Source organism: Mesocricetus auratus, unplaced genomic scaffold, assembly GCF_017639785.1.
Source record: "Mesocricetus auratus isolate SY011 unplaced genomic scaffold, BCM_Maur_2.0 Super-Scaffold_100013, whole genome shotgun sequence".
In the NCBI taxonomy this organism is placed as follows: Eukaryota; Metazoa; Chordata; class Mammalia; order Rodentia; family Cricetidae; genus Mesocricetus; species Mesocricetus auratus.
This window is the reverse complement of record NW_024429196.1, coordinates 34,603,628-34,631,313: the sequence shown is the minus strand read 5'-3', so window position 1 is coordinate 34,631,313 and position 27,686 is coordinate 34,603,628. Positions and strand designations below refer to the sequence as shown.

Genomic DNA, 27,686 nt, shown 5'->3' with positions numbered 1-27,686 from the left:
AGTCCCTTGAGACAGGATCTTTCACAGAACCTGGAGCTCGCCCTTGTTTTTTTTTTTGTCCAGATAGGTTTATGACCAGTCTGCCTCAGGGGTGATTCTGTCTGTGCCCACCCCAGAGCTGGGGTTACAGGCGATGTGACAATGCCCAGCTTTTTATGTGGGTGTGGGGATCTGAACTCAGGTCCTCATGCTTGTGCGGCACATGCTTTTACCCACTTAACCGTCTCCCAGTCCTCAATGCTTTCTTAAGTACCCTCCACTTAGCAAGCTTGTTGTCAGAGTTTCTGTTCCACAGTCCTCTGTAGAGACCCTGACTGATGCCACCCACTAAGCACTGAGCATCAGGAGTCCCCTGCCTGAAGTTTACTGACACAGAGAATCGGTTCTACCAACTCCCGGAGCTGCTGCTATCACAGGACTTGCAAGTGCCCTTCATGCTTTCTATTGATGAATGGAGAAACGGAGAACAATCCACAGTAAGAAGCGTTTGCTCAGCCATGGGGCAGAGGCCTGCTCCTCACCTGCCAGCCTGGTCACCCTGAGTTCTGATGGAGGAATTCCCCAGGATGACATGTGATCTAGACATACCTGGAAACTGGCCTTAGATGAGGGTCCCTACTACATGCACCGACACAAACTGATGTTAAATGCTGCTATTTCCTGGGAAGAGTTGCTGCCTCGATTCAGCAGAGGTGGTAAGAACTTCTAAGAATCTACTGTATCTAGTCAATTACAAAATGCCAGCCTGCCAACCCACCCGGGAAAAGTTTAATCACTTTTTAAAAGAAAAAAACAGACGTTTGTCCTGGGGCAGAGAGAATGAGTAATAAGTAAATAATTTATATTGGATTCCAAATTTCCTGGGCAGCTCCTGCACAAGACTCGTGCACAGCTCAAGTCAATAACTGTCAGCTAACAACACAATCAAAGGCCAGATATGTGCCTGGGGCTGGGCACCAGACTCAGGCATAGCTGTAGCCCAAGTTGATAATCTTTCTCAGCAGAATGACTACTTTCAAGCAATTTTGAGAGAGAGAGAGAGAGAGAGAGAGAGAGAGAGAGAGAGAGAGAGAGAGAGAGAGAGAGAGAGAGAGAGCGCCAAGTTCTGGGATTACAGGTGTGCACCATCACGGCCAGTCTGTGCTGTGCTGGGGGTTAAACCCAGGACTCTGTGCTTGCTAAACAAGCACTCTACTAAGTTACGTCCCTAACTGAATTCTGGCAATTATTTCACTTGGCCATGACTGTGAATGTTACACTTGAGTGGAGGATTAGAAGGAATAATGTGTGGAGAGGGTAGGCCATATAAACAGAACTTTGTATGCATGTAATGTTGGGGAAATCATCATTTGAAACTGCCCATTAACAACAGGGCTATCAATTAGCAGTCAGTAGATGGGAACCAGCGTCCCTTAAGCAGGAATTTTAAGTCTGAGTTTGCTTAGAGAAATAAGGTTATCAGGGGCACCGGGACTAGGCTTGTACAGGAATGAGTGCTTGTGTACGGGGCCTGGACTCTGAATGGCTAAATGTCGAGAGGACAGTTTGCTACCACTCCCCAGAATTCCTCCCTGCTACCGAGTCCTTCAGCAATACTGCAGCTTTGCCTTTCCCAGAGAGGCTGTTTCTGGGCGCTCTTCCCAGGCCCTCAGTCTGCAACCCACCTTGTGTGCCTGGCCCTGTGCTGCAAGAACAGGTGGCTGGCTCTCAGGGTGCAGACATCACACCCAAGTGAGGAGGCTGAGGGAGACCACAATGGGGTTGAGATCAGGAGTGAGGACTAGGGAAGGCCTAGGTTGACAAAATCAGGAACATAAAGTAGTCCTGGGCTTATAGAGACAAGGGGAAACAGAGAGGAGACTGAGATAGACAGCATGGGGCAATAAAAGGAAGGAGGATGGAAGAGAAAGAGGAGGAGGGGGGAGGGAAGGAGACCAGCATTCATTGTTCTTTGCTTCCTGACTGTAGAAGCAAAGGGACCAGCCACCTCTTGCCTCTCCTGCCATGCCTCTCCTGCCTTGATGGATGGACTGCCCCTTCAGATAAGGAGTCCAAACAGATCCTTCTTGCCTTGAAAAGAGAAACTTAACCTCCAAGGCAGTGGTACTAAGAGATGGATATTTAAAGGACAACACCCGAGGGCATAGCTCTCACTAATGGGACTAAGAATAGTAGAACTGAAGGGGACATGGCATTTGCCCCTTTTAACCTTCTGACTAGTAATGACACAGCATTTGTGCCCTCTGCAGGATACAGCTGCAAGGTACCACTTTGCAAGCAGAGTCGAAAGCCCTCCCTAGACACTGAAAGTTGTAGTGACTTGACCTTGGATATCCTAGCCTCTAGAACTACAAGAAATAAACTTCTGTTGTCTCAAGCATTTTGTTATGGCACTATATACAAGAAATCATGTTAGTCAGGCATACCCTAATTTATTCAACCATTTCCCACTGAAATGCATTCAGAGTAGTTCAACCACTTTTCTACAATATACATTGCTTCCATGAACATCTTGGAAGCATTAGTTTATTCATATTTCTGTTTCATCCTAAATTACAGTTGCTTGGTCAGATATTAGGCATTTAAAAACTCTTTGCAGTCACCAGGTGTGTCAGCGCATGCATGTAATCCTAGCACTTCAAAGGTAGGTGCAGAAAGACCAGGAGTTTAAGGCCATTCTTGACTACATAGTGAGTTCAAAGCCAGCCTGGTCTACATGAGATCCCAGTACAAACAAACCAACCTACCTACCAGAAAGTCAACGGCCTTCTGATTTCATTGTCTATTTCTGCAAACACAATCAGAGATCGATAACACATACATACACATAGACACACACTGTGTAAATGGCTGGCAGCTCTGCTACAAATGTAGTTGCTACACCTGTCAAGTCCTTATTTGAATATTACTAACATTCCATGGCTACAGCAAGTCATAGGATTGAGCCCAGAGTCAGAGGCATGGCCAAGAACGGTAATGAGTGAAGGATATTAATGATGCCTGTGGTAGTTTGGATGATAATGGCCCCGTAGGCTCATATGTGTGAGTGCTTGGTCACCAGGAGTGACACTACTTGAGAGGGGTTAGGAGCTATGGTCTTGTTGGAGTAGATGTGGCCTTGTTGGAGGAACTGTGTCACTATGGGATGGGGTTTGGGGTTCAAAAGCCCTAACTAGTCCCAATGTTGTTGTCTTCCTGATACCTGTGGATCTGGATGTAGAACTGTCAGCTACTTCTCCAGCACCACGTGTGCCTTCATGCTACCATGCTTTCTGCCATGATGATAACGGACTAACTTCTGAAACTGTCAGCCAGCCCCAATTAGATGTTTTCTTTTATAAGAGTTAGAACTTAGATTACGACACTAATCAAATAGTTTGAGTCAATGCCCACAGTTTTCCAACATCAATTAAGAGCATTTATTTCACTCAAAGTTTATCAACGTTGGATAATAACATTTTTAAGACATTTGCTAATATGATAGGCAAAAATCATATTAGTGACTGCCTTTACAATTAGTCTGAATTTATTTCTCAGACGAATGAAGTAATACAGATTAATGGGTTTTATGTTGACATTTCCACACATACATATTGTGCTTCCGTCAGGTCTCCTGTCTTTTCCCTAACCTTCATCTAACAGCCCTTTCCTCTTCCTGGGACTATTTTTGTGTTTTGAGAATTGTATCTTCATATACTTGCCTTATTTCCCTACTAGGTATATTGCTATTGCTAATGTTAAAACAGGTTCTCATGTAGCCCAGGCTGGTCCCAAATCTGTTGTGTAGCCAAGGATGACCTTGAACTTCTGATCTTCCCACCCTCACTTCCTGAGCATGGGTATTACAGCTGTACACCACCCAAGGCTTCATGTGCATGAGGGAAGCACTCAGTCAACTGAACTATATCCCTGGTTCAGTCTTTATTCTGTTTAAGAAGATATTTTAAAATGTTGGAACTGGCAAGATGATTCAGTGGAAAAAGGCTCCACCCAGGTCAATGACTGAGTTCAGTCCCGGGATCCATACCAATTTCTCCTGACTTCCATGCATGTATCATATCAACTGTGCACCCACTCATGTATACACACACACACACACACACACACACACACACACACGCACACACGCACACACGCACACACGCACACACGCACACACACACAAATAACTATACTAAAGATTTTTTTAATTTTTAATTTTTTTTTTGGTTTTTCTTAAGACAGGGGTGCGCCACCACACCCAGCTACTAAAGGTTTTTAAATGGCTTTTCCTAGACCCTCTATTTTTTTCCTCTGGAAGATAAAACAATTTTGCAAATCATTTGATCAAATAAAGTCTTCATTTCATGCTCAACTATCTGGCTATTCCATGGGCAGATTTTGACATAAATTATCCATGTATATTTGCGAATTCTCTATTTTGTATTTCATCCAAGAAAAGGTATATTATTTCCATTGTACATCTACTGGAAAATTCAAAAGTAAATTTTTGCTCAACTTTGTCCTTAACAAAACCAAATTCTAACACTATAAATTAATTCTACCTCTTCTAGTCTCTATGGGTTCTCAGCAAAGACTTAAGTACTGTTCTTGCTAAATGGCTTTCTTCTAAGGCTTTGTGTCAGGGCATGTTCTTTCTGGCGATTTTCATGGAAATCACTAATCAAGCTGCAAAGGAAAAAAAGAAAATCAATAGAGCCTTGGTCTAGTTGGCCTGCCCCAACCTAATCTTTTCATCTTCAGGAAGGTTGCAGAGCAGGAGAAGTATCACTGATGGGTAAAAACCAACACAATGGGTAAGAAGGAAAATAAAATTTCCAATCAGATGGAAAATGAAAAGTAATGAATGACACTAGGTTGGGGGTGAAGTCAGTGTACAGCACCTGCCTGACAGGAAGTGCAAGGTCCTGGTACCATCTTCATCTCAACACAGACCCACATGTCTATAGTCATTAATTATAGAGATGACCATTTCCCCTAGAAATGAAAAAGAAACACTATGGAAAAATCATTAAGATTTTGTGGCCAGCAAGATAGCTCAGCAGGCAAATATGCTTGCTACTAAGGCAAAGGCTCTTGCCATGACCTAAGGTCAATCCCTAGAACTCAGATGGTAGGTGAAGAGAGGCAATTCCCTATAGTTGTCCCCTGGTCTCCACATGTGTACCCATATACATACATATGTACATACATACATACATGCACACACACCCAAGCAAATGTACATAAAATTTTAAACAAATTTGTTTAGTTAAGGGGTGGTATAAAAGGTAGGGTGAATTTTTTCTTTAGCTCACAACTATATCCTAGTGACAGTAACTAATTAGGAAATGAAGAACAGATAAAGGGGAGCAGGGATACTACTACTTTTTCTAATGAAATTTATTATTTATGGTGTGTGTGTGTGTTTGCCTGTGTGTGTGCCACATACATGTGGGTGCATGTAGGTTGCAACAGAGGCTCAGAGAAGGTGTTGGATCCTCTGGAACTGGAGATATAGGCAGCTATGAGCCACTTGGTGTGGATGCTAAGAACTGAACTCTGGTCCCTCTATAAGAGCAGCAAGTGCTTTTAACTGCTAACCCATCTCTCTAGCTCTACACACTAACATTCTTGGCAAGATCTAAGCTGTTGAAATTTTAATGAAAAAGATGGAGAGCATCTGTGCTAGAAATCCAAAGTATTTCTTATGGGGTAAGAGCAGCCTTTTGTTCTTTATTGCTGTGTTTTAAATTTTCATTGTGCATATTAACTGAACATAGTACTGTGTTATCTGAAGGAATTTTCAGACAAGTATATATGGTATGTTAAACCTAAAGCCTCCTGTTTTTAAAAATAACTAGTAAGCCCCTACTAGGCCAATAGTCATGTAGGAAATGCCTATATAATTCAGATATAGTACAAAAGGCTGTAGAAGGAGGGAGGGGATATGGAATCTTGGTGGGTGAGAGGTGGAATCCACATTCAAAGAGGACCCTTGCATAAGTCAGGCCTATAGAAATATAGCTACTAGGCAGGGGCTCGGGTGTGGTAAGAAAGAGGTAGAGTCAGGAAAAGAGGAGGAATATGAATAACAGAGAGAATCATAGAAGTTTCAACCAGAAAGGGAATTAGCTATCTAGCCAATCTTTGAACTACACATATGTAGGACAGATTAGAAGACCACCTACTTAAAATAAAAAAATGTGGATAGATACTGGAAGCCACCCAACCAATACTGTAGACTGCAAAATTCAGGAACTGATACTCAGCAGTAAAAACAAAACAAAACAGAACCCTTAGTCTTCACAGATAATATTTGCAATGTCTATCAGGTCCAGAGTTACCATACATTCATACAAACGAGCAAAGCTAGGAAAATGGAACCCACTATCCAGAGAAAAGATGCTGATGAGATCAGAGATAAAACAGATGTTGGAACTAATGATTTTCAAGTATCATATAGGGCTGGAGAGATGGCTCAGCAGTTAAGAACACTTGCTGCCATTGCAGAGGACCAAAGTTTAGTTTCTAGCACTCACACAGCAGCTAACAACAGTATGTAACTCCAGGTCCAGAAGATCTAATGCCCTAATGCCCTCTTCTGGTCTCTTCAGGCACTGCATGCTCATAGAGGATATACATACTTTCAGGCAAACACTCATACACACGAAATAAAAATGTTTAAAAAATCTTTCCTAACTGCTATTAACAAAGTCAAATAAATCATGTTCACAGAAAAACAAATATGTTTACAAAATAAATGAAGAGATGAATATAAACACCCTTCCATAACTGAAAAAAATGTATCTGAAGTAGAAGACTCACTGTACATGTTCAATGTCCAAATGGAAAGAATAAATTTAAGGAATAAATAAACAAGAAGATTGATTAAAAATAAAAGGATGCCTTAGTCACTGTTCTATTGCTGGAAAGAGACACAATGACCAAGGCAACTCTTATAAAGCAAAAGCATTGAATTGAGGGCTTGCTTATAGTTTCAGAGGGTTAGTCCATGATCTTCACAGTGGGGAGCATAGCAGCATGGAGGCAGACATGGCACTAGAGTAGTAGCTGACAGCTACATCCTGATCCTCAGGCAGCAGGCAGAGAGATAGAGAGAGAGAAATAGTCCGAGACCCTGGAGGTGGCTAACAGGCTGGAAGTAAGTTACACATTGACAGGAAACAGAAACACCAGCCACAAAAAGAAAAGGAAGGCCATTGGAGAATGACAAAGGCACAAAATGACCAGAGACTGTTACTAGAAGTATATACACTTCAACATTAGAAGGCCAGGCCTGGTGGCACATGCCTTTAATTCCTGCACTTGGGAGGCAGAGGTAGACAGATCTCAGTGAATTTGAGGCCAGCCCAGTGGCCTCGTAGATAGCGAGCTCTAGGTCAGCCAGGATTCCATGGTGAGACCCTGTCTTAAAAAAACAAAGACAAAATAATCCCCAAAGCCTTAGAGGTTTAAAATATATAAAGCAAATATGAGTTGATGCATAGGGAGATAGAAACTGTAAAACAGTAAGAGTTGAGGAATAGAACATCTGATTCTCAAAAACAGATCACATAGCCAGAAAAATCAAGAGACATTTTATTCACCTACATTCTAGGCCAGATGGACCTAGCAGATGTTTATAAACTCAACCCACTGTAGAATGTGAACTACACATTCTTTAAAACGCTACGTAAAACTGGGGTTGAATTCCCAGCACACTTAACAGGCAGTTCACAGTCTCCCTAACTCCAGCTTCAGGGACCCCAATGCCCTCTTCTTGTCTCTACATGTACTTGCACGCATCTATACATACTCACCCACATAGTCACAAATAAAAATAAGATCTGTTTTGAAAACTGATGGTAACAAAACAAGTTCACCAGCCAGGCAAGGTAGGGCCACAGACGAGTCTTTACAAATTTAAGAAGATCAAAGTTATCCTTTCAGACCATGATGTCATGAAAGTAGAAACCAATTTTGGGAGGAAGCTCAGAAACACCATAAGCTCCTGAAAATCAAACATCAGTTCCAACAGGCCAATAGTGAAATTCAAAATTATATTAAATTTTTTCTTGAGACAAATGTAAATGAAACACCACATATACCTGGAATATGTTCTGCAAAGGCAGTCTGAGAGGCAACTTTGAAGCAGCAAGTGGTATTGGAATATTAAGATGTCTTTGAGAGTGATGGAACCTTTCTTGGTCCTTGGTGAGCTTGGCTTCAGAGCTATGGTTCTGAAAAACTTGGTAGCAACCTAAAACCATGAGGAGCCAGTGGCTTTCTGGTTCTTTTCTCCTGAATCCAATGAATGAAATAGCCATAGAGGGTGAGTTTTGGAGAGAACTTTATTATAGATTCACAGGTGGGTACTTAAGAAGGAGGGAGAGATGGAAGGGGAGGGGAGGTGAAAGGGGGCTCCTTAGACATCAGGATGGGGTCCCAGGAAACAGGGTGCCATCAAGCTGCTGGTCTGGGGCCTTAAAGGGCTTTTTGGCAGAAACTGGTATAAGACATGGGGAGGAGGGATGAGCCGATCTGTCCAGCTGGCCCACTCATGAGCTTCCAGGTGTCTCCTCTCAACTACAATCTGTCCTCACCTATAGCCTCGAGGTACTCATTTAGGGAATAGATAAGAAGGAACCAGTAACCAGAGCTCTCCTCTAGCCTTGCTGACTGGACAGCTGACTGGACAGCTCTCAGGACTGTTGCTATGGGGTCACCACCCTACCTAACCAGTTTCTATCTCCAGTTACCATCATTAGCATTTAAGAAAGATCTCAGGCAACCTGATGTTTTCCACTATGGAACTAAATAATCCAGGATTAAGAAAAGAAGGAAAGAGGCCAGGCATTGGTGGTGCATGCCTTTAATCCCAGCACTCGGGAGGCAGAGGCAGGCAGATCTCTGTGAGTTCGAGACCAGCCTGGTCTACTGAGCAAGTTCCAGGACAGCCTCCAAAACAATACAGAGAAACCCTGCCTCGAAAAACCAAAAAAAGAAAAAAGAAAATAAGTAAAGAAAAAAACCAAATCAGTACAAGAAGTGAAGACCAGAGAAGTAATTTTTTAAAGTCTAAAAAAGACAGTAGATCAACATAACAGAAGGTTTTTTTTTGAGACTATAAACAATATTGAGAAATTATTAGCTAAACTAACTAAAAGAGAAAAAGTAGAAGACTTAAGAATAGATGACAAGAGCCGGGCGGTGGTGGCACACACCTTTAATCCCAGCACTTGGGTGTCAGAGGCAGACAGATCTCTGTTGATTTCCAGGACAGCCTCCAAAACCACAGAGAAAATAAATAAACAAACAAAAAAAGATGACAAAAGGACACATTATAATGGTTATTACAAAAATACAAAGGATCATAAGGTTACATAAACAATCACTCACTAAATAAATAAAATCCTAGGAAAAGGGATAAATTCTTGGATATCCACAACATACCAAGACTGAACTTCAAAGAAACAGAACAAAACAAACAAAGAAAAGATTGAATCTGTAATAAAAACATCTTCCATGAGAAAAAAAATCCCAGGAACTAGCAGCTTTGATGTCAATCACTGTCAAACATTTAAGAAAGAACACCGATTCTTCACAAATCACGACAAGAACTGGGGAGAAAGCTGTTCTTCCAAATTCACTCTATGGAGCCAGTATTGATAAGGACAGCACAGAAAATGGACCTGCATTCCTGATGAACAGAGACACAAGGTGCTTGGTGGGGGGCTGGGAGGGAGTTACTGGCAAGGGACAGTGAGATGACTCAGTAGGTAAAGGTATTTGACATCAAACATGGCGACCTGAATTTTATCTCCAAGACTCTCACAACAGAAGGGAGAGATGACTCCCACAAGCTGTCTTCTCACCTCCATATCTGTGCCATGGAGCCCCCCACACACACTTTAAAAAGGAGATCAAGCCCGTGGTGGTGGTAGTGGTGGTGCATGTCTTTCTTTAATCCCAGCCCTCAGGAGGCAGAGGCAGGTAGATTTCTGTGAGTTCAAGACCAACCTGGTCTACAGAGTGAATTCCAGGACAGGTTCCAAAGCTAAACAGAGAAAACCTATCTCAAAAAAGCAAATACAAAGAAAGGAAGGAAGGAAGGAAAGGAGATCAGCATACCAAATTCAACAGCACGTTTAGAAACTCATCAACAAAAAAATAAAGTCATCCATCTCAATCAGGTGGAATTTAACTCAAGGATGAATAGATCAACATAAGCAAATGATTAACTATGACAGCACATTAACAGAATAAAGCCATATGACGATTTCTACAGAAAGGACAATGGGCAAACCTCAGTGCTTCACAACAAAAACTCTCAAATAAAACCAAACCACTACATATCCAAGGGCAGCAAATCAATCCAGCAAAGACCTCACTGGACAAACCACAGCTAATGTCATACTGACTGGGGACAACTGAGTCTTCCCTCTAGGTTCTGGAACTAGACAAGGATGCTCACTTTAAAAATACTTCTATTCAGCATAATGCTGATAGTTCTAGCCAGAATGCCCAAACAGAAGACAGAAATAAAAGGGCTTCAAATTTCTAAGGAAGGTATAAAATTGTCCCTGTTTGCAGACAACATGATTTCATATAGAGAAAGTCCTAAAGATTCCACTAAAGAATCACTGGAACTACTAAAGAAAGTCATAAGGTTGTAGGGTATAATATCAACATACAGAAATATGATCGTGGAAAATTACATGAGAAAGAAAACAATCCTGTTTACAATAACTACAGAAAAAAATCTAGGAAGAAGTTTAACAAGGAGGCAAATGAACTCTCTGTTAAAGATGACAAAACACCAGCGAAAGACAAGGAAGAAGAGGCTCTGGTGCAGCCCCTCGAAGCCTGTCAGCAGGTGAGAGACTTCCCTGCAGGCTGCACCACCACCACCCCACACTGGATTCTGTTCTCTCAAGACTGTCTCCCACCTCGACATCATCCCTGTGGCCAGGCCCTCCCTGTAACTCCAGCAGACTGCATAAGCACAGGAACAGCCCCCACCAGATGGAACAGCAGACTCTACAGGCAGAGGAACAGTTAACACCAGCCAGAAAAACAGGAGGATAACACTGGAGTTAGGCACCCAACCCCCACAAACCTCCACTGGACCTGAAGACCTGCCAATCACCAGAACCCTTGACCATTCAAGTCAGAAGACAATAAAGGAAACAGATAATAAAGGAACAGAACACCCCATCCAACAAAAATGACACAAGAATCAACACCCAGACCTATAGTCATCCCAAATCCAGATGTATAAACACCAGTGTAAGAATACATTCAACAACAACAAAAAAAAAGAACACACTCATACACCCTGCCTGCACCGTAGAGTGACAACAGCTGGAGGGACGCCAAAGACCATGTATGTAGCTAGGCCTTGGAGCTCTTCAATGCCAGGGAAAACATGATTCCAAATGCTATCAGTGCTGCTGTCAGCAACTAAAGTGGCTGGGATGGAATGAGGACAGGGGTGAGCTGCGTTCCAGGCCCAGATCACAGGCCATTACCTATGCTCTGGGGTAAGGGCTTCCGTCTCTGAGTCTGCCTCCTTCCTGTGACAGAGAGAGGTCCTGCTACACTGGCGACTGTGAGGATCTCCTCCAGACCTGTTAAGTCCATCCCATCCCTTATAAAAAAGACAAACAAACAAACAAAAAACACCTTTGACCAGTTGTTTCTATTTTATTTACTTTAGTGTTTCTATTTATTTTATTTAGTGCCCACATGTGTACACATGTGTATACTTGGTATGTGCATATATGTAAATGTTGGTATGAAAGCCAGAAGTCAACACTGGATATCTTCCTAGGTCACTGGTCACAGTGAACCCCAGGGATCTTTCTGTCTCCATCATTGTCCATCACTGTGGCTTCTTTGAATAGGTACTGGGAATTGAACTTGGGTTCTCCTGTGCCTACAGAAAGCACCTCACCAATTGAGCGACCCCCAGCCCCAAATACCATTTATATTGGGGGGATATATTACACACCATATTGTGACCCTCAAATGCCTATATTATATTCTCAATCAACAGAACCTCAAAATGTAGCAGTACTGGGAGACACAGTCTTTCAAGATGTAAACTAAGAAAAAATTAAAATAATTGAAGTGAAAAAAAATAAAATAAAAAAGAATACATTCAACAACAGAAAGTGCAATGTGGCACCACCAGAATCCACTGATCTTACAACAGCAAGACCTCAACATTCCAAGACATCTGAAGCACAAGAAAACTACCATAAAAATAACTTTACGAAGGTGACAGGAAAATAAAAAATCCTTAGAGAAAATTGAGGAAAAGACAAAAGATGGGAAGAAATCAATAAACCCCTTAAAGAAAGCCAAGAAAAAAAAAAAAACAGGTGAGGGAAACAGTTCAAGACTTGAAAATTGAAATAGAAGCAGTAAAGAAAACACAAACCAATGCAATTCTAGAAGTTGAAAATCTGGGTAAGCAGATAGGAACTACAGGTGCAAGCATCACCAACAGAATACAAGAGATGGAAGAGAGAATCTCAAGTGTTGAAGATAAAATAGAGGAAATAGAATCATCAAAGACAATCTTAAATAAAAAAAAAGTAACACAAAACATTCAGGAAATCTGGGATACCATGAAAAGATCAAATCTAAGAATAGTAGGAATAGAAGAAAGAAGAATCCCAGCTCAAAGGCACCAAAAATATATTCAACAAAATCATAGAAGAAAACTTTTCCAACCTAAAGAAGGACATGCTTATAAAGGTACAAGAAGCTTAAAGAACTTACAGAACACAAAATAGATTGGATCAAAAAAGAGTTCCCTTGCCACATAATAAAACACTAAACATACATAATAAAGAAAGAATATTAATAGCTACAAAGAAAAAAGGCCAAGTAACATACAAAGGCAGATGTATCAGAATAATATCCAACTTCTCAATGGAAACTCTGAAAGCCAGAAGGTCCTAGACAGATGTTTTGCAGGCACTAAGAGACCACACATGCCAGCCCAGACTACCCAGGAAAACTTTCAACCACCATAGACAGAGAAAACAAGATATTTCATGACAAAACTAGATTTAAACAATACCTATCCACAAATTCATCCTACAAAAAGTACTGGAAGGAAAACTCCAACCTATGGAAGTTAGCCACACCACAAAATCACAGGCAATAGATAATCTCACACCAGCAAAACCCAAAGAAGGGACACACACGGACACACACACACACACACACACACACACAATCACCACCAAAACCAAAAAATAAAAGGAATTAGCAATCACTGGTCATTACTATCTCTTAATATCCTAAATATTAATGGACTCAATTCATCTGTAAAAAAAGACACAGGCTAACAGTATAGATACTAAAACAGGATCCATCATTCTGCAGCATAAGAAACACAACTTGTGTGCGGAGCAGCCCCCACATTCTCCGTTACAAGATGGTGCCGACACCCATTGTCGGTTGGAGTAAACAACCTTGGTGTGCACGTGCCTGGTACTTTTCCATCCCTTACTCTCTGCCTCTCCCGTGGCGTCATATGGGCTGACGAGCAGGAGCCAGTCAGGAGATGACACGTCCGAGGCGGGGACTGCGGAGCTATATAAGGGTTGGGCTTTTCGCTCCCCGGGGTCTCTGCTCTGTAAGCTTATACTCTCCCTCTCAAGACGCATTAAAGCTGTTCTGCAGAAGGATCCTAAGTGTGCCGCGTCGTTCTTGCTGGCGAGACGGTAGCGCAGGACAAACTTGAAAGACAGACATTACCTCAGAGTAAAGGTTTGAGAAAAGATTTTTTAATCAAATGGACCTAAGAAGCAAGCTAGTGTAGCTATCCTAATATCTAACAAAATAGACTTCAAACTAAAATTAATCAAAAGAGATGAAGAAGGACATTTCCTATTAATCACAGGAAAAATCACATCAAGATGAAGACTCAATTCTGAATATCTATGCCACAAATACAAGGGTACCCACATTTGTAAAGGAGATATTACTAAAGCTTAAATCACATATCAAATCCCACACATTAATAGTTGGAGACTTCAATATCCCACTCTCACCACCGGACAGGTCTGCCAGACAGAAATTAAAGAGAGAAATAAGAGAACTAACAGATGTTATGACTCAAATGGACTTAACAGACATCTATAGAACATTTCACCCAAACTCAAAAGAATACCTTTTTCTCAGTACCTTATAGAACTTTCTCTAAAACTGACCACATACTCAGTCACAAAGAAAATTGTAACATACACAAAAAATTTGAAATAACCCCTGTATCTTATCAGATCGCCATGGGTCAAAGTTAGAGTTTAACAACAACACAAACTACAGAAAGCCTACAAACTGGGGTTGGAGAGATGACTCAATGGTTAAAAGCACTTCTGCTCTTCCAGAGGACCTAGGTTCAATCCCCAGCACCCACATGACAGCTTAAAAATGCCTGTACCTCCTGTTTCAAGGGATCTGATGCCCTCATACAGACATATGTACAGGCAAAACACTAATGTACATAAAGTAAAAATAAAAAGCCTACAAACTCATGGAAATAGAACAACTCTCAACTGAATTACCACTGGGTCAAGGAAGAAATAAAGAAAGAAATTAAAGGTTTCCTAAAATTCAATGAAATTAGAGAAGTTATCGGCAAATGAAAAGATCTCCCATGCTCATACATCAGTATGATTAACATAGTAAAAATGGCAATCTTACCAAAACCAATCTACAGATGCAATGCAATCTACATCAAAATTCCAACACAATTCTTCACAGACCTCCAAAGAACAACACTCAACTTTATATGGGGAAAAAAAATAGGATAGCCAAAACAACCCTGTACAATAAAGGAATTTCTGGAGGTATCACCATCCCTAATTTCAAGCTGTACTATAGAGCTATAGTAATAAAAACAGTGTGGATTGGCATAAAAACAGACAGGTGGGTCAATGGAATTGAATCAAAGACCCTGACATAAATCCACACACCTATGAACACCTGACTTTGACAAAGAAGTCAAGATTATACAATGGAAAAAAGAAAGCATCTTCAACAAATGCTGCTGGCATAACTAGATGTCAGCATGTAGAAGACTGCAAATAGACCCCTATTTATCACCCAGTACAAAACTTAAATCCAAGTGGATCAAAGATCTCAACATAAATCCAGTTTCACTGAATCTGACTTAAGAAAGTGGGAAGTAGCCTTGAATGTGTTGGCACAGGAGACCATTTCCTGAATAGAACACCAGTAGCACAGACACACTACCACCACTACCACGAACTCAAGAAACTAGATGCCAAAACACCAAATAATCCAATTTAAAATGGGATACTGTTCTAAACAAAGAATTCTCAACAGAAAAATCTCAAATGGCTGAGATACACTTAAAGAATTGTTCAACATCCTTAGCCATCAGGGAAATGCAAATCAAAACTACTCTGAGATATTATTTCATAACTGTCAGAATGGCTAAGATCAAAAACACTGATGACAGCTTATACTGGAGAGGACATGGAGTAAGGGGGAACATTTCTCCATTGCTGGTGGGAATAAACTTATACAGCCACTTTGAAAATTGATAAGGTGTTTTCCCAGAAAATTAGGAATCAATCTACCTCAACACCTAGCTATACCAATCTTGGGCATATACACAAAGGATACTCAATCATACCACAAGGATACTTGCTCAATTATGCTCACAGCAGCATTATTTGTAATAGCCCAAACCTGGAAACCCTCAACCAAAGAATGAATAAAGAAAATGTGATACATTCACACAATGGATTATTACTCAGCTGTAAACAATAATGACATCATGAAATTTGCAGGCAAATGTATGTAGTTAGAAAAAAAATCATCCCAAGTGAGGTAACCCAGACCCCCAGAAAGACAAAGATGGTATGTATTCATGTTTAAGTGGATATTAGCCATAACCCATAGAGCCTAGGTAACAAAGAGGACAACAAGGTGGGATGCATGGATTTCTCTGGGAAGGGGAAATAGAAGAGATCTCCTGGATAAACTGGGGGTGGGACTGGGGGTTTTGATGAGAACATGAGGGATTGTGTTGGGTAGGTTGGGGGTAGGATGAAGGAGAGACATTTCTCAGTCAAACTGCCACAATGAACAAACAAACAAATTAACAGAAAAAATAGCAGCAGCATGCATGCTGCCTAACTTTAAAATATAGTCTTAAAAGCACAGTAATGAGCTAGACATGGTGGTACATACCTTTAATCCTAGCACTTGGGAGGTAGAAGCAGGTAGACCTCTGGGAGTTTGAGGCCAGACTGGTCTACCTAGCAAACTACAGGCCACCTAACTTTAAAATATAGTCTTAAAACCACAGTAATGAACTAGACATGGTGGTACATACCTTTAATCCTAGCACTTGGGAGGTAGAAGAAGGTAGACCTCTGGGAGTTTGAGGCTAGACTGGTCTACCTAGCAAACTACAGGCCAGTCAGGGTTGCATAGAGACATCCTGTCTCAAAAATAAAACAAACAATCCCTATCTCAAAAACAAATAAATAAAACAAAACCCCTCATAATAATGAAAACTGCATAGTAGTGACATGAAAATAGATATAAGACTCAATGTAAGAGAGGGGGCCCTGGAAGAAATCTGTACATTTACTTCCAGGCATAAGTCAACAAAGGACACGCACTGTCATCTTTTGTTCTTTTCATGAAATGGTGTTGGGAAACTGGACATACAGAGTAATTCAACCTTTGCCTCTCTTACCCTATATAAAAGTCAGCTTGAGACTGACTAAAAATTCAAAGGAGAGATACAAAATAATGAAATAGAACAAATCACAGGGCAAAAGACCCATTGCATTGTTTGGGACAATGAGTGTTTGGATGTTTTCAAAGCATTTGTAATAGAGAACATCTATAACCCCAGCTCTCAGGAGGCTGAGGCAAGAAGACCCCAAATTTGAAGCCATCTGGGGCTACATAAAAAGCTCCTATCTCAAGAAAGGAAAGGAGTGGCTAACAACATCATCAATCAAATGGGATTATGGGATGCCATCTGTTGGGAGCTGCAGAGTACCATGCCTATAAGATGGCGCTGGTTTCCGCATTCCGCCAGCCCGATGGCGAGTGCTCTCAGTAAACAACTCCTTATGGAGTAAGGCCATGTACCCTTCTAGATCGGCTTGGTGACAACCTATCCTAGCGTGCCACCTGGGTGTAGTTGATTGGCTATCGCTGAGTATATTAAGCCCCGACTTCCTGGGGTCGGGGCCACTCCCTGTAAGCAAGTTTCCCCGAATAAACTGTGAGAAGAAGATTCCTCGTTGCCGCGTCATTCTTGCTGGTCGAGGGTGGTCGAGACAGCCATCAAACTAAAGAATTTTTGTTTTGTTTTGTTTTCAAAAACAAGGTTTCTGTAAATAACAGTCATGGTTGTCCTGGAACTAGCTCTGTAGACTAAGTTGGCCTTGAACTCATAGCGATACACCTGCCTCTGCCTTCCTAGTGCTGGGATTAAAGGCATGCATCACTATCCCCAACCAAACTAAAGAACTTTTGCACAGCAAGGAAAAGAATCAACATAGTAAAGAGTCAACAAACATAACAGGTAAAAACAGTCAACTATCTATAAGGAACCCAAATAATATCAAGAAGTCAAATTACCCAGCTGAAAAAGAGCCCCATTCCCAAATAGCCACATTTCCCCAGGGACGATGTACAAAGGGCTAACAGATACATATTTTTCTTAACACTCAACATTATTATCATCAGAGAAACACAAATCAAAATCAGGGTGAGATATCACCACACTCCAATTACAGTGGGGATTTTCAAAGACTCAAAAAAGTAATGGATCAGCAAGAATACAGAGAAAGGATAACTTCACACATTGTTTCTGGGGATGTGACTCAGTATCATCATTATGGAAAATAGTTTCTCAAAATATTAAAAATACCAAGCAGGATGACTCAGAAGTCAACGGTACTTACCACACAAGCCTGGCCATTGAGTTTGATGCCTGGAGCCCACATAATGATAAGAGTGGAGAGCTGATCTACACATGCAGGGGCATGACATTTCCTATCGTACATGTACACACATAATAATTTTTAAAGAATAAAATATCAAATCAAACTAAAAATAGGGATGGTGGCTTGGAGTGCTCATCTACCATGTCTAAGACCTTGCGTTTTATCCTCAGCACTACAAAAACCAAAACAAAAAAAAAATACCATTTAAAACGAAACAAAAGTGATAGAACTGAATAAAACTGCCAGCAACACCTCCACTGAGACTATGAAAACAGTATGTATGTAAATGAGATATCTGTATTTCTATGTTTAGACAATAGCCAAAATACAGTGCCCATCAAAAAGTGAACACGGGGCTGGAAAGATGGTTAACTGGTTCCGAGCACTGTTGCTATTGCAGAGGGCTGGAAAGATGGTTAACTGGTTCCGAGCACTGTTGCTATTGCAGAGGGCTGGAAAGATGGTTAACTGGTTCCGAGCACTGTTGCTATTGCAGAGGGCTGGAAAGATGGTTAACTGGTTCCGAGCACTGTTGCTATTGCAGAGGGCTGGAAAGATGGTTAACTGGTTCCGAGCACTGTTGCTATTGCAGAGGGCTGGAAAGATGGTTAACTGGTTCCGAGCACTGTTGCTATTGCAGAGGGCTGGAAAGATGGTTAACTGGTTCCGAGCACTGTTGCTATTGCAGAGGGCTGGAAAGATGGTTAACTGGTTCCGAGCACTGTTGCTATTGCAGAGGGCTGGAAAGATGGTTAACTGGTTCCGAGCACTGTTGCTATTGCAGAGGGCTGGAAAGATGGTTAACTGGTTCTGAGCACTGTTGCTATTGCAGAGGGCTGGGTTGAGTTTCCAGCACCCCAGTAGCTCACACTCACCGGTAACTCCAGTTCCAGGAATCTGACCACCTCTTCTGCCCTTTGTGCGCACTGCAACCATGTGGTGTGTCTACACACACAAAAGCAAAACACTCATACACATAAAAGTAAATAAAATCTCTTAGAAAATAAGGCGTGTGAAGAAATATGATGCACATACACAGTAGAACAATATTTGTTCATACAAAAAGTAAAATCCTGTCATTTTTAAAAACATAGGCAAACCTGGAGAACATTATGTGAAGTGAAATAAGACACACACAGAAAGGCAAGTATTGTCTAAAATTATTGATGTTGGTCTATAAGAGGGCTCAGTGAGTAACGGCACTTCCAGCAAGCCTGAAACCCTGAGTTTGAGTCCTAGAACCCACAGGGTAGGAGGAGACTCTGGCTGGGTGTTGATGGCACACACCTTTAATCCCAGCACTCAGGAGGCAGAGGTCTATGGGTCTCTGTGAGTTCAAGGACAGCCTAGTCTACAAAGTTTCAGAACAGCCAACGAAACTCTGTCTCAAAAAACCAAAAAGAAAAAAAAAGTTGTCTTCTGATTGCTTCACTCAGCTCCACCCCAATTAATTAATCACCAATCAATCAATAAAATTTTAGTTTAAGAATTGATGTCACTGAAGTAGAAAGTCAAATGACAGTCATCTGTGGCTTGGACAGTCAGCAGGGAAAAGGAACAAGAAAATATTGATGAATATATAATTACAGGTAGAGTCAGAAAGTAGATAGATGATCACTGGGAGTAGGGTGAGGTTCAGAAGGGAAAGAGAACGAGGAACTACACCTAATGTATACTGTGCTTCTTTTCACGTGGTGTTAATATTCTATAGTCAATTGTGCTGATGGTGATACAACTCAAGGGACACTTTAAATGGGTAAATGGATGCAGGAATTGTATGGCCTTAACACAAGCTTAAAAGAAGAAAGGAAGGAAAGTTATCACTTTGAGGCCATAAAGGAGTAAACAATATATAGACTTGACTTGACTTTCTGCTTTAAAAGTTGGAAAATTAAGTGTAATATATTCAATAAGTGAATGAAAATGCACATGGTTTTGAAATTGTTTCTAGGTGCAGATCACAGTGTGTGCGGGACTGTGATTCTTAGGAGGGAAAACAGTGAATGTGAGTTTGAAGTGCCTGAAGGCAGTTTGCATGCAATCTTGACTCAGAAGGCTTAGAAAGCTCAGGCCAGGCAACTTCCTCCAGCCACACAAAGCAGACATTGGAGCCTGGGGCAAGCTGAGGAAGGCTCAGACTTTACTGGAGAAAGTCATGCTGGCAAAGCTCAGTTGCTTTCGGAGGGATTCTAGTGAGTCCAGCTAAACGCCTTTGCCCATAATCAATATAACCTTCTTAGTGGGCAAAGAGCTAGCGCCAAGGAAGTAATACGAATTAGAGTTCTCCGTGGAGCAATTCCCAGGGCTCACATAGGTCTGGAGATGGTTCATACTCTTTACAGAGTGGAGTAGACGGTCTCAGTTGTGAGTTTAAAGTCACTTTGACCGGTTTAAAAGTCCTGGTTACACCAGCTGTGGTGGCGCACACCTTTCATCCCAGGACTTGGAAGGTAGAGGCAGGCAGATCTCTGTGAGTTCAAAGCCAGCTTGGTCTACAGAGTGAGTTTCAGGACAGCCAGGGCTGTTATACAGAGAAACCCTGTCTCCAAAACAAATGATCAAAAATCTTGTTTACAGACACAAAGGAACAATTGGAAGCCTGAAGATAGAAACAGTATACATCTCAAAACAGTAAAGGAAGGGAAGAATTAGTGCCCTGTTAAGACTTATAGAGTTACCCCTAGAAGCTCATGGCTCTGCTACCATGACTGCTAAGCCCCCACCCCCAACTTCATGACTTTCTCTTCCTTTTTCTACCTCAGGCAGTTAAATTCTAAACCTCGTTCCCCTGAGACTCCAGCATTCTCTTTCTCTGAAGACCTCTCATGCATTCCCATTTCTGAGCCTTCTGCTTTCCTGACCTCTAATTTACAAAATGTAAGTCATACTGTATTCATTGTACTTGGTACTGGGTTACATAAGAACATGTTTGTTTTAGGCCGAGCAGTGGTGGCACACGCCTTTAATCCCAGCACTCGGGAGGCAGAGGCCGGGCTGGACCAACAGCCTCCAAAACAATACAGAGAAACCCTGTCTCGTAAAAACAAAAACAAAACAAAACAAAACAAAAAAAAAAAAAAGAAGCAGCTTGTTGGGTGTAGTGACACCTCAAATCCCAGTACTTAGGTCACAAGGCAGGTGGGTTTCTATCAGTTTGAGGCCAGCCTGGCTTACATAGTGAGTTCCAGGCTGGCCAGGGTTACAAAGTGAGACCCTAACTCAAAAACAAATTAAAAACTAAAGATCAATTATGGAACTGCAGAGATGGTACAGCTCTTGCAGAAGACCTGAATTTGGATCCAGAATCCATGTCAGGTGGCTCAGAATCACCTGTAACCCGGGTTCCAGGGGGGTCTGATGCCCTCTTCTGGCCTCTGCAGATATATTCACTCATATGTGATTACCCACATAAAAACACACCCATACAATTAGAAATAAAAAAGAACTCTTTAAATAAAGACAGAGGGATTTTTTTGGCTTTTAAGAAAGGTGGGCATCCTAGAGGGGTGCTTGTGATGCTAGCACTGGGGGTTTCGGGGAGCGAAGGCAGGCAGATTCCCCAGAGTTCTCTGTCCAGCCAGCCTAGCCTACTTGGCAAGTTCCAGACCAGTGAGAGATCCTGTCTCAAAAAAGTAGGTTACTTCTGATGAAGGGCAGCAGAGGATGAGCTCTGAATTCCACATTCACAGGGACACAGCTATGCACACAAAAGCAAACACATAATTAGGAGGGAAAGAGACAGAGATCCCTTTGAGGCAATTAGGGAAATATCTTTTCCATAGGCTATTTTCCAAAGCAATGAGAGGTGTCTTTGCAGTGTGCATGTTCTCAAAGAGGAAAGCAAAAATGGTACCTGGATGGTGGGGACTTGGAGGCAGGGTGGCCCCAGGCTGCCCTAGTACAGTGAATTCTTGCTCCTGCCTGAGGCACTGCACTCTCTGGTTGCCTGAAGCCCCAAGCTCCTCCTGCAGTTTCAGAGAAAGCTTAGCCATGCTGGATAGGCTCACACTGGTGCCTGCTGGATCTGGTACCTAGATGGCCGTGTTGTGTGCAGGCGAGACAAGCCACAGCAGCTGGTGCTGCTTACACAATCAGGGTCGCCCTCACAGCCCATCTCTCCCTGGTTGGTAACACTTGCTTCACTGCAGGTGAGGTGATCAGGGCTTTATCTTCTCCACTGTTCTCCGGAGCAATCTCTCAATCAGGCCATCCCTGGCCCACCTGCAGTAAAAGATGTGTTGCAAGAGAAGCGTGCCTGAGCCCTGGGAATGGAAGCCCAGGCATTAACGAGGAGGGAGAGGAGAGGAAGGGCACACCTGGGTGGGGCTGGATGAACAGACTGGGCCAGCATGTTATACACAGATGAAAAGCAGCATGGCTATGGGGCGGCTCCCATCCTGTTTGTATTAGAGGGCGCTGGCTGGATGAAAGGAAAGATGTGACAGGTGCACCATTAATTAAAAGCCAGTGACCCTTCTTCTTGGACAGCTTGGGGCCCTACTTGGCTCTACTCAGGCCACTGAAATTCCAAGTGAGGCCAGGTGAGGACACTCCCTGAACTAGGGCAGAACAAAATCCGAAGTGAGAGCTCTCTGATTAAAAACAAACAAAAACTCTTTGTGGGGTGGCAGTGGGTGGGTGGGTGATGGTGGTGGTGTGTGTGTGTGTTTACAGGCATGTGCATGCTATCGTAGGGTGTGTGTATGTGTGTGACTACGGGCATCTGCATGTCATGGCATCTATATGGAATTAAAAGGATAGCCTCTGGTGTTGGTCCTTGCCTTCTCCCTTGATTGAGACAAAGCCTGTTGTGGTATTGTACACTCAGGCTAGCTGGCCCACAAGCTTCCAGAGATTCTGTGTTCTCTTGGGAGTGCTGGGATTACAGACAAACATTAATGCACTTGGCTTTACGTGCATGATGGGGATCTGAACTCAGCGCCTCATTGTTGCTCAGCAATTACTTTACCCATTGAGCCGTCTTCCCAGTTCAGGATCACCCTCTTTGAGTGACACACTCTCTGAAAAAGATTTTGACAAAGTAGAGAGACTGAACTGGTAAGATTTGATTTCTGTGTGTAGGTAGCTCTAGCCTGTACAAGATCGGGGGAGGTGTAGGTAAAAATTAAAAAGAAAAAGAACCCTGGGTGTTGGGAGGGGGCAGTCATCATGTGAATGACATAAATCCATCATGTCAATCATTATCTGGTTACACCAGCAACTCCTGAAATACAGTAACTACTATTCAAGCATTCATTCAACAAATGATGAAACAGCACCAATCACATGCCTAGGGGCTTGAGTGACCAAGCGCTGCTCTGGTTACAAACAAATTCGTGGTGGCCAGAAGCCTCATGGGAAAACAAAGCCAGGGAGGGGATAGAGGATGTTGCGTCAAAAGGCACTAGCTGGTGCAGAGCTGCCCAAGGTCTGCAAAGGGACAAAATGAGCATGTGCCTAAACTGAGGGAGTAGTCCAAAATGGGAGAGAGAGAGAGAGAGAGAGAGACTGGGAACAGGATATCCAGAACCTTCCAGAACATTCTGAAAACTTTTGTTATAAAATTCCCAGACTACTGGAGCATTATTAGAACAGGGACATGGAGTGGCTGTTTACGTCCTCAAGTAGCTAGCCCTGATGACTACTCCAGAGACACAAGTGTGAGGCAGGAACCGCTGCGGGCAAGGGTGCCTCAGACCAAGGGAGAGAGTTTGGACAGGTGTGCGGAAGGTAAACGTGTCTGGGTGCCTGTGCTCAGAGCGGCAGGGAGGAGTCCCGAGACTTCACAGCTCGGGGGTGGGGTACACACGCACGCTCCTGGGTATTCAGTGGCAAACACCTGTCAGCCATCCCTGAATTTTACGTATTTTTCCCTGTGGCGATTTACTAATTGTTACCCCTAGGTTAAGCACGTTTGAAAGTACGGCAGGGATTTCCAGCCACCGTGTGTTTAAAATACCTAGATGTTAAGGAGAGACGTAAAGAGAACCAGGGAGCTGGCTCAGCGGGTAAAATGCTTGCCATACAAACGTGATCCCCAGCCCCCACATACAAAAGCTAGGTGCGGCAGTCGTGTGTGTGCGGTCCCTGCAGCTCACCTGCCAGTTAGTATAGCAGGCTCTGAGAGCTCTAGATTCAGTGAGAGCCTATCTCAAATAAGATGGGGGGTGAGTGAAGGAAAGCCTGATGTTAGGTTCTAACCAACAGATGCACACGGAAGGAAGGACGAAGGAAGGGGGCAGGGTGGACCTGTTCCTTAGAAACAAAAGAGTAGGACCAGAGTGCTGGTCCATGTCTATAATCCCAGCACTTGGGAGGCTCAGGCAAGAAGATTGAAAGTCTGGGGTCAGCCTATGCTACATAAAAAGACCTTGTCATAAAAGAAGGAAGGAGAGGAGGAAGAGGAGGAGGGGGGCCAGCCTAGCTGAGACCTAGCACACCCAAGCTCGTCGGTAGGTGCTTGTGTATGGCTGTAGACCTTGCTAACATGCAGGATCTGAGATGGTAGCTTTGCTGGGACTACACACTGCATTGTCTGTAACAGCTGAGTAATAGCCATGCTATGGGTCGGTGGGTCAATCTTTGAGCATCAAGTCCCTAAAAGCTGGGAGCCCACATGTTCACATTCCCTGGGCTTTAAGAGGAAGACTTAAAAAAGAAACTTTCAATGGTTTGGGTTTTTTGTTTTTTGTTTTGTTTTGTTTTGTTTTTCTTTCAAGACAGGGTTTCTCTGTACTGTTTTGGAACTTGTCCTGGAACTTGCTCTGTAGACCAGACTGGCCTCGAACTCACAGAGATCCACCTGCCTCTGCCTCCCCAGTGCTAGGATTAAAGGCGTGCGCCACCAACACCTGGCAAAAACATTGTAATCTTGTAATGTTGTTTTTCTGCTCATCTTGCTCTCATGCCCTGGAGCATTTGCCCTAATTCCAACTCTGATGGGAGTTTGTTAACATAGAGGGTCTTTCTGAAATGTTTTCTTGAGGGCTGAAATCTAAACTCTGCCCCTGCAGGGGAGGGTGGGGATGTGGTCCAGAGCTGAGCTGATGTGAACCCCTGCATGGGAGCTGGGAATGTTGTCTAGAGACGAGCAGATACACAGTTGACACTGTGCTAAGGATAAATTGTAGGGAAAAGGGTCCAGCCAAAGAAACACACCTTTAGCAGAGCCAAAAAAACACACTTTGGCCCTGCAACCAGAACCAAAGAAATGTACCCTGACCCTGAAACCAGTGCCAAAGAAACACACTTTGGCCCTGAAACCAGAGCCATATCTAACTCTAATCCTGTGCAGAAAACCAACCAATCCCAGAGCAGGAGATTTAGCTATCCTAAACTCAGGGATTGAAATCTGACCAATCCCCATCCTGGAAAATTCCACCCCACCCCCCAAGAAGCCCTATATAACCCTGTGTCTGTTCAGCTTATGGCTGTTCATGCTATCCAGCTGTCCTGGATTCTTCCCTCCCAATAAACCTCTTGAATGAGGTTTGGGTGAGACCTTCTTTCACAGGTAGAGACAACCCTGGGTACAGCAGAGTAGAGCAAGACTGTAACACTTTTCACTGGGGGTAAACCTTTCCCTAGCAAACTGAAGTTCTTGGGGCAAGGGCAGGGATGGATGGAGCAGAACTGTAACAACTTTGCCTTAAGCTTCTAAGCTTACTGTGACCTGTGGTATTCCTTGGCTCCTGAGTGCCAGAACCTTCCCATCCAAGCTGTAACACTCAGTATTCTTTGGCTCCCGGGTGCCTTAATCCATCCCTGTCCATCTCATCTGATCTGTCGTAATGCTTACATAAGTACAATGCACAATGTCATCTTATTTCTTACTCTGAATTCTTAAAATGTTTGAGACAGAGACTCTTGAATACACCCCAGGCTAGCCTGGAATTTGTGGCTATTCCCCTGCCTCCACTTCATGGACTGCTAAGATTACAGGCAATATGCAACACAACTGGCTCCAACATCTCACTTGAAACTACCTGATTTTCCACATTGCTGGGACCAGTCCACTGACAGGAATAGCTGTTCCCTGTGAACTTAATGAAGACAAGCAAGATCCTGAGGCAGAAGCTGGTAGAGCTCTGTGAGTTCAAGGACAACCTGGTCTACATGGCAATTTCCAAGCCAATCTACCTGGGAGGGAGGGAAGGAGGGAGGGAGGGAGGGAGGGAGGGAGGGAGGGAGAGAGGGAGGGAGGGAGAGAGGGAGGGAGGGAGAGAGGAGCAAACAGTAAGCTAGTTCAAAGTATTTTGAGTCTTTTCATTTCAATTCACAAAGGAATTGACAGAGTCATGACCATTACCCTAGAGTGTGAATCTCTCAGTACTTCTGAGATGAAGGTTAAAACATCCATAGACACGCAGAGGAACTAGCCAGTAGAAAGAGCTGCATACACCATGTACTTAGAAACTTGTCTTACACAGAATTCTAGTGTCTGTCTAGGGTTCACCTCATCCTACTTGAAAATCTTTGTTCTCAAATAAATGGCATGACTTTATAAAATACTTGTGAGAATACCATTTTCCAACTGACTTTCATTTCACAATTTGGTGGTAAAAGTATTCTCCAGGGAGCTGGAGAGATGACTCAACAGTTAAGAGCACTGCCTGCTCTTCCAGAGGACTCAGGTTCAATTCCCAGCACCCACATGGGATCTGACATCCTCTCCTGGCTGTTGGGCCTAAGAAAGGCTTGGATTCGAGGCCCAGTGTAAGCTCCTGAGCCTGACTTTGAGTTTAGGGCTCGGATGTGAGGCCCAGTGTAACCTCCTGAGCCTGGCTAGAGTTTGGCGACCTGTCTCTAACCTGTAACATCCACGTGGGGGTGACTCAGCCAGATCTGATGTAAGATTGCCCCCTGCCTAGCTACCAGCCTGCTTGGTGGAATACTATTGGCCCTTAACTCCTCACATCACCTTACCCTATCCCAAGATTCCCATCCTCTACCTCAGTCCTATATAAGTTCCTGTGTGCTGGAGATCCTGCGTCGACAGATTCCTGACTCAGTGTGGTTTTTTTTCTCCCTGGTAACTAATGGGGGGAGGGTCTGAGTCGTCACTCACCATCCAGCTCAGCCCCGGGGAAGAGGCCAGCTGGATGGGCCCTCCCCCCTCCCCTGCTCTACCTGCAGGGAGGACCCTGCACCTGGCCTCCACTGGCATTCATGCATGTGATACACAGACATACTTGCGGGCAAAGCACCCATCCAGACATAAAATAATAATATTAAAAGTATTTTTAAAAGATATTCTCCAAATAGATTCAGCCAAAAGTTTTGTCAGCAGAGATGATCTTGAGACATGTTGTGGAAGTATAGTAAAGAAACCCTTGGACACACCCCCAGTCTCCTCTATCCATCCTGGACACCATCCATTGCTACTTTCCACTAGGCAGTGTCCATTACCTACCACTGAATTCCTAATGTACAAGCTCAGTTCTCTTCCGAAGGAATAACACCCAATGTAGTTGGTGTACGATACCAGAATTGGCCAGTAGGTGCTGCTGTCCGATACCCAATAGAGTGGGGTTAAAGTTTGCCTAGAGCACTGGTTGTCTAGTCTTCTGAGAGTTCAGCAGGATACAAATATCTTTCAGGAGTGCTGTCAATCATAAGCATTTGTTTTTCATGCTTCCTAGGAATCTATGATTTTTAGCAAACTCCCAAAATTTAATCTGT

At 43.0% G+C, this 27,686-nt stretch overlaps 1 long non-coding RNA gene across 1 annotated transcript in view; it reads right to left on the bottom strand.

Annotated features, from left to right (window-relative positions):
* LOC110341181 overlaps positions 1–22,019 on the bottom strand; it is a 28,627-nt gene extending 6,608 nt beyond the window's left edge. Inside the window, exon 1 of the long non-coding RNA XR_002383045.1 lies at positions 21,859–22,019. This is a non-coding gene — a long non-coding RNA (uncharacterized LOC110341181). The remainder of the gene's footprint in view (positions 1–21,858) is intronic.
* Positions 22,020–27,686: the final 5,667 nt, after the last annotated feature.